This window comes from Gorilla gorilla, chromosome 8 (assembly GCF_029281585.2).
Source record: "Gorilla gorilla gorilla isolate KB3781 chromosome 8, NHGRI_mGorGor1-v2.1_pri, whole genome shotgun sequence".
NCBI lineage: Eukaryota > Metazoa > Chordata > Mammalia > Primates > Hominidae > Gorilla > Gorilla gorilla.
In genome coordinates, this window is record NC_073232.2 from 93509708 (window position 1) to 93516952 (window position 7245).

General features: G+C 37.4%; 1 pseudogene; it reads right to left on the reverse strand.

Annotated features, from left to right (window-relative positions):
* Positions 1-5912: 5912 nt before the first annotated feature.
* LOC101153411 (replication protein A 32 kDa subunit-like) lies at positions 5913-6725 on the reverse strand (annotated as a pseudogene).
* Positions 6726-7245: the final 520 nt, after the last annotated feature.

Here is a 7245-nt window from a genome sequence, read left to right on the forward strand (position 1 = left end):
TACATTTGCACCAACATAACCGAAGAAAGTGGAGAGGTATTTGCCAGGAAACAAATTGATATCAATACCAGACAAAGAAGAGGAAATCTGCCCATTTCTTTAATAAAATTAGTGCTCATGACTCCACACCGTTTGGTCTTCTTGGTAGGGACAGAATAGTGGTCAAGAGAAATCCTAATAGTTAAAATTAAAGTGGTTTTTTTTTTAGCCTATATCACTTCATTAGGAATCACCAATTAGTCTCATAAAGCTGATGAGTCAAGTGGAGAACTTGATATTTTCTTCCAGCAGAGGTTCCCCACACCATCTTACAGTACCAGCAGCATGAATACAAGAAAGCAGCTAAGAGGCCTCCCTAAATGCCAACATCCAAAGATGGGGCTCCAGAGAGAGTTTTCTGTGGGGTACCAGATAAATTGACTATTTTTTTCTTCACTAGGTGAACTATTTTTCACACAATGGCCAAGTTGTTTTTGTTTGGCTATTATCCTAACTACTCCCCAAGGGTCAAATGGGGGGAGTATCATAATCTACCATAGAGATTGAATATGACACTGACCATTGTATAGAAAAGTTATAACCTACAATGCTCTTTTGACTTTCGATATTATTTCCCTAGCATAACAAAGAGTCATTAACTAGAGAACAAAGAGTCATTAAATAGAGGAAAATATTTCAAAATTATTCATATTAAGGTCTCAGTAGCATACTGGGTAGGAATACATAGTTATGAGCATAAAAATAAAAATTAGTACATGAATTTTAATTTCTGTTCTGCATCACTTCATAGTATGTTTGAGCTTTTAAAAACTTGTTGAGGCTGCATTATTTGTAATTGGTCTGAAATGAAGCAATGTCAAAAAGAAGGCGAAATGGATTTTTAAAGAGACTAATACTGGCAATGTCAAAAGGCATAATTTTTAAAGCTTTACAGCAAATTGTTAGAGATTTAGGTATAATTGAATTAGATTATGGTTTAATTCAGAGCTAATCATTTTTTGTTCTAGCAAAGGAGACTATCTACTCAGTACCTTTTCTCAAAGAATTTTAAATGCATTCATCGTTTTATTTTTGCTTTAAAAATTTACTCAGAAAGCTACTTTACTTATTGCAAAATAGCTTTCTGAGCCCCTGTGTTTATTGCCCTGCTCCCCAACCTCCCATTGAAAAATAACTTCTTATTGCAAAACAAAAATGGAAAAATATTAGTACAAAAGTGCATTGGACAAAGTCTGTATCAAGAACAGGAATCCAAAAAGAGTCCTGTCCATAAGCTGATGAAAGCATTTTTGCTATTTAGAGAAGCATTTTTGCTATTTAGAGCATTTTGGCTTTATGTAAGAAATGGCAATAACTAACATGGAAAGGAAAACACTTTCTATGTGGGAAATCTCTGCCATACAACTGTCTTCATCAGTATTTGTATCTCATCTTTGATAAGACTAAAAACCATATCTTACACTTCCAAACATCTCTCTTTTTAAAATTAGATAAAATATCAATATTCTTATTTTCTCTTTGTCCCTAATATAAAACAGAACTTCTCTTAAATCTGGGTGTGCACATGCACAGACTTCTTTTTTAAATGGAAAGCAAGTCCATACAATACATCAAAAGATGAAGTAACTCAAACAATGAGAAGTTTTGTGGGTAAACTTGCAAGCTGTCTTCCCACCACCAAAGCAAGCATGCTATATGACACAATAAAAAACCAAACAAACAAACAAAAAAAACAAACAAAGAAAAAACCCAAGAACATATTTTCAGAAAAATATTCAGAAAATATATGCAATATTTAAAAAGCAAAAGCAATAAACCTAGTTCACAGTATATTGACTGTGAGAAAATCAGATGAATGAATTAGAAAATCGGTGAGTTTTCCATGTCTTCTGGGGTAAAGGCGAAGAAAGGAATATGATAAATTTAAAATGAGAACTACTGATGATAGATTTAGTTAATTCACCATATATGCCTAATACGCATTCCATATGGAAAGAAGAGATCACCAATAATGAGAATAAGAAATAACAGGATATAATTTCCCACTTACTAGAAAATTAAAAAGAAATCTGATATTAAGTGTTCAAAATATAACTTACACAGTGCTAATGAGAATCCTAATTAGTTAGTAGAATCACTTGGAAATTCACAATTGATTTACAATTCATGCATAATTGACATACATACATACAATTTGACTTTTTACATTTATCCCAAATATTCATACTCCACTACCAAACAATTACACTCTTTTCTTTTATTTTTTTATTTTATTATTATTATACTTTAAGTTTTAGGGTACATGTGCACAATGTGCAGGTTTGTTACACATGTATACATGTGCCATGTTGGTGTGCTGCACCCATTAACTCGTCATTTAGCATTAGGTATATCTCCTAATGCTTTCCCTCCCCCCTCCCCACACCCCACAACAGTCCCCAGTGTGTGATGTTCCCCTTCCTGTGTCCATGTGTTCTCATTGTTCAATTCCCATCTATAAGTGAGAACATGCGGTGTTTGGTTTTTTGTCCTTGCGATAGTTTGCTGAGAATGATGGTTTCCAGTTTCATCCATGTCCCTACAAAGGACATGAACTCTTCATTTTCTATGGCTGCATAGTATTCCATGGTGTATATGTGCCACATTTTCTTAATCCAGTCTATCATTGTTGGACATTTGGGTTGGTTCCAAGTCTTTGCTATTGTGAATAGTGCCACCATAAACATACGTGTGCATGTGTCTTTATAGCAGCGTGATTTATAATCCTTTGGGTATATACCCAGTAATGGGATGCCTGGATCAAATGGTATTTCTAGTTCTAGATCCCTGAGGAATTGCCACACTGACTTCCACAATAGTTGAACTAGTTTACAGTCCTACCAACAGTGTAAAAGTGTTCTTATTTCTCCACATCTCCAGCACCTCTTGTTTCCTGACTTTTTAATGATCGCCATTCTAACTGGTGTGAGATGGTATCTCATTGTGGTTTTGATTTGCATTTCTCTGATGGCCAGTGATGAGGAGCATTTTTTCATGTGTTTTTTGGCTGCATAAATGTCTTCTTTTGAGAAGTGTCTGTTCATATCCTTCGCCCACTTTTCGATGGGGTTGTTTGTTTTTTTCTTGTAAATTTGTTTGAGTTCATTGTAGATTCTGGATATTAGCCCTTTGTCAGATGAGTAGGTTGTGAAAATTTTCTCCAATTTTGTAGGTTGCCTGTTCACTCTGATGGTAGTTTCTTTTGCTGTGCAGAAGCTCTTTAGTTTAATTAGATCCCATTTGTCAATTTTGGCTTTTGTTGCCATTGCCATGAAGTCCTTGCCTGTGTTTTAGACATGAAGTCCTCCTTGCCCATGCCTATGTCCTGAATGGTATTGCCTAGGTTTTCTTCTAGGGCTTTTATGGTTTTGGGTTTAATATGTAAGTCTTTAATCCATCTTCAATTAATTTTTGTATAAGGTGTAAGGAAGGGATCCAGGTTCAGTTTTCTACATATGTCTAGCCAGTTTCCCCAGCACCATTTATTAAATAGGGAATCCTTTCCCCATTTCTTGTTTTTGTCAGGTTTGTCAAAGATCAGATGGTTGTAGATATGCAGCATTATTTCTGAGGGCTCTGTTCTGTTCCGTTGGTCTATATCTCTGTTTTGGTACCAGTACCAGTACCATGCTGTTTTGGTTACTGTAGCCTTGTAGTATAGTTTGAAGTCAGGTAGCATGATGCCTCTGGCTTTGTTCTTAACAATTACACTCTTATGTATATTGCTCCCTTGGTTTGGATGCTTTCAGAAGCAGGCCTGGAGACTAAGATTTCAGTGCAAATAGTTTTTTTTGTGTGTGTATGAGGTAGTTCCGGGAAATGCCAGTGAGAGGCTGGAAGTGAGACAGAAGAGGAAGCCAATACACGGGTGGATTACCAACAGTTTACCACTGTGCACAACTGGAGCTCAATCGATGGAGGAATTGTAGAAGACAGTATAGAACAAACCTTCAGGGTTATTCTAGTCAAGAGGTGGAAAATCTGGGGTATTTATCTCCAATTCCCTGTCCATCTCTGGTTAAGGGCTATTTCTGGGAGCATTAATTCTTGTGCACTTTCAGCTTGCTGTGAGCATGTGTCCAGCCAGGGAAGTGTTCTCAGGCTGCCTGCAGCCAGCAGGTGTTCACAGAAGTCAGTCTTCAGAGTACAACAGGGAAGACAGACAGAATAAGGATAGTGTACAAACAATGTCTGCTATAGTAACTTAATGAAAGCATGTCATATGCAAGGAAGTCTATAAAATATATACCATATGATATCATTTGTAATAGAAAAAAATGGAAACATCTGAATGTCCATCATTAGAAAGATGAAAAATGAAATGTGATATAAGCACAAGGAATAAACCAGATCTCTGTATATCAACATTGCTAAATCTTAACATCAACAAAGAGTAAGCTCCCAAATGATACATACATTTATGATAGCTTTTAAATAAATTTAATGAAAATTTTATAAGTACATCACACACATATATAATAGCATTTTTAAATTTCAAAAACACACCAAACAATGTAAACATACTTGTATATGTTCAAAAAAATTTTTAAAGGCCTAGAAGCATACATAGAAAATTTATGATGCTTTTTATCTCTTAGAAAGACAATGGGATAAGAACAAATAACAAAGTGGATTTTATATTTATAATATTTATTTTCATTAAAAAATAAACTTGAATAGAACATCAATATGCTAAAATGTCAATCTTGGATGGGCCCTTGAAAATCGTTCTCTGTAAATTTCTCTTAATTTTCTCAAAATAAAACGAAAATAAACATGAAAATGGAAGATGAAGAAAGAGTAACAAAATTTAAAATAAAGTATTCTTAGGCTGAAAGATGCATGAAAAGTTTAGAGATAAAGTATTCTAGGCAAAAACTGGTGAGATATTTGAATTTTATTTATAAAAAAGTCTTGCTTTATTTGGGATTTTAATTAAAATGCTCTATTTGCTTCCACATCTGTGCCTGCTTAGCATCTTTTATTAAGTCCTGATTCTCCCCAGGCCCTGCTTGGTGGGCCTCAGACTCTGGCCCAGTTTGTTAGCAGCCATAGGTCCACAGTTAGGACTGAACAACATTGATCAGATTCTCTTCTTGAGATTTGAACGCAGAAACTATTCATTTATCTATCTATTTATTTAGAGGAGTCGTGCTCTGTGGCCCTGGATACATTTGGGATTTGAATTCAGAAACTATTTATTTATTTATCTTCAACCTTTTTTTTCAATATAACTGTTTTATTAAACATATGAATGTACTTATTTTGTACAAAATGCAGTAAAACTTCTTGCTTTCCTCTGCCCCTGGAGGCACCACCCTAGAACCTCATGTTCACAGAAACACATCATCATAACAAGCAGCAGTCATGACAAGCAGGTGAAGGGAAGTGCAATTCTGAAAGTAGCGCCACATAACCAAAGTGGGAAATGAAAACAGGCCGAGGCCAGTGGGTTTCTCCTCTAGCGCTTGGCCCCCAGGGCCCAGTCCTGCTAATCTTCTTTCAGCAGGAAACATTTTAAGAAGAAAAAAATATTTAAGCATTATTTAAGTACTTTCATTATTTAAGTACCCAAGCATTATTTAAGTACCCTACTGGAAGCATCCCTCCAATTCCATCTATTTTGATGTTGTAACAGACTAATTTGTAACTTCTTCAAGGAATTCCACCTTAGATCTCACCCCTGTCAATTGCCCATCTCCCCCTGAGCTTCAATCAAAACAAAATAAAACAGAAGAGCAGTAAGTTTCAAAAGGATGTCAGTGGACACCTTATATAGATGAAACCTACTTCCTGGAAGCCACCTGGCCAAACATATGCACAGCTGGAGACAATAGAGTGTGAAACTAGGTACAGCTGTAAAATAGCTCAGGTACCCAATTAGATCCCGTTATTCTGCATCTGTGGATTTAAAATGATAATCATCCACAGAAGAATAGATGTGCCCCTCATTGCTCAGAAAATCCACAGCTTGCTTGATTGAGGATACAGACATGTGGTTGAGCTGGTTCTTGAGATCCTGAAAGTTCAATTCTTTCGGTCTTGGGCAACGCTTAATCAAATTCAACACCTGGTTTTGGGCCACAGTAGGTCCTTTGCTGGCATGAAGTTATTCCCACCAAATTTCCCTGCTTCACTCATTCCTGGATTGCTGATAGGTGCTCTCCCTGCTGAGGGCTGCCTGTTAGCTTTGCTTAGTATCATGTGTACATTGATCACTTCCAGAATATGTATGGTGAACTAATTCATATCCTCCAGGGGCATGATTTTAAAGGGTACCAGGCTCTTTTTGTCCTGAAGAGGTCTCAAATCGCCTGCCACAATGACATATTTTTCTGGAGGAATGACAGTGTTTTCACTGCCGGTGTCATCTGTGTCAACCCACTGGCGAACATCCACAGGTGCAGTTGTCATGTCATCTATTTTGTAAACAATATTTGTTGGAGCCTTCTCTGTATGTTGGATGATCCCCCACAATAGTGACCTGTGAAATCTCAACATTCCCAATTTTAAACACTTCATCAATCAAAGTGGCAGAAAGCAGCTTAGATATAGTACAGGGTACAATGTGCTGGGCTCGACACCTGAGAAGGTGTCAGCAATCCAAAGGCCCCTGGGGACTGCATGTAGCTGCTGGATCCCCAGTACAAGGAGCTGCCATAGCTTTCAAATCCACTTTTCCACATTTTGATCTGATTTTCTGGGAAAGAGGCAGAGAAGGTTCAGGTTTGGTGGAATGGCCAAACATCTCAGAATCTGGCTGCTGCTGCACTGCTCTAGTTACTTTTCTTTGGCACCACAAACTCATTTCTGTGAATCTTTTTCAACTTTTTTTTTTTTTTTTTTTGAGACGGAGACTTGTTCTGTCGCCCAGGCTGGGGTGCAGTGGTGCGATCTCCATTCACTGCAACCTCCACCTCCCAGGTTCATGCCATTCTCCTGCCTCAGCCTCCCGAGTAGCTGGGACAACAGGCGAGTGCCACCATGCCTAGCTAATTTTTTTGTATTTTTAGGAGAGACGGGGTTTCACCGTGTTAGCCAGGATGTTCTTGATCTCCTGACCTCGTGATCCGCCTGCCTCAGCCTCCCAAAGTGCTGGGATTACAGGCATGAGCCACCGCACCTGGCTGAATCTTCTTCAACTTTTATTTTAAGTTCCAGGTACATGTGTAGGATGTGCAGGTTTACTATCTGGGTAAACATGTG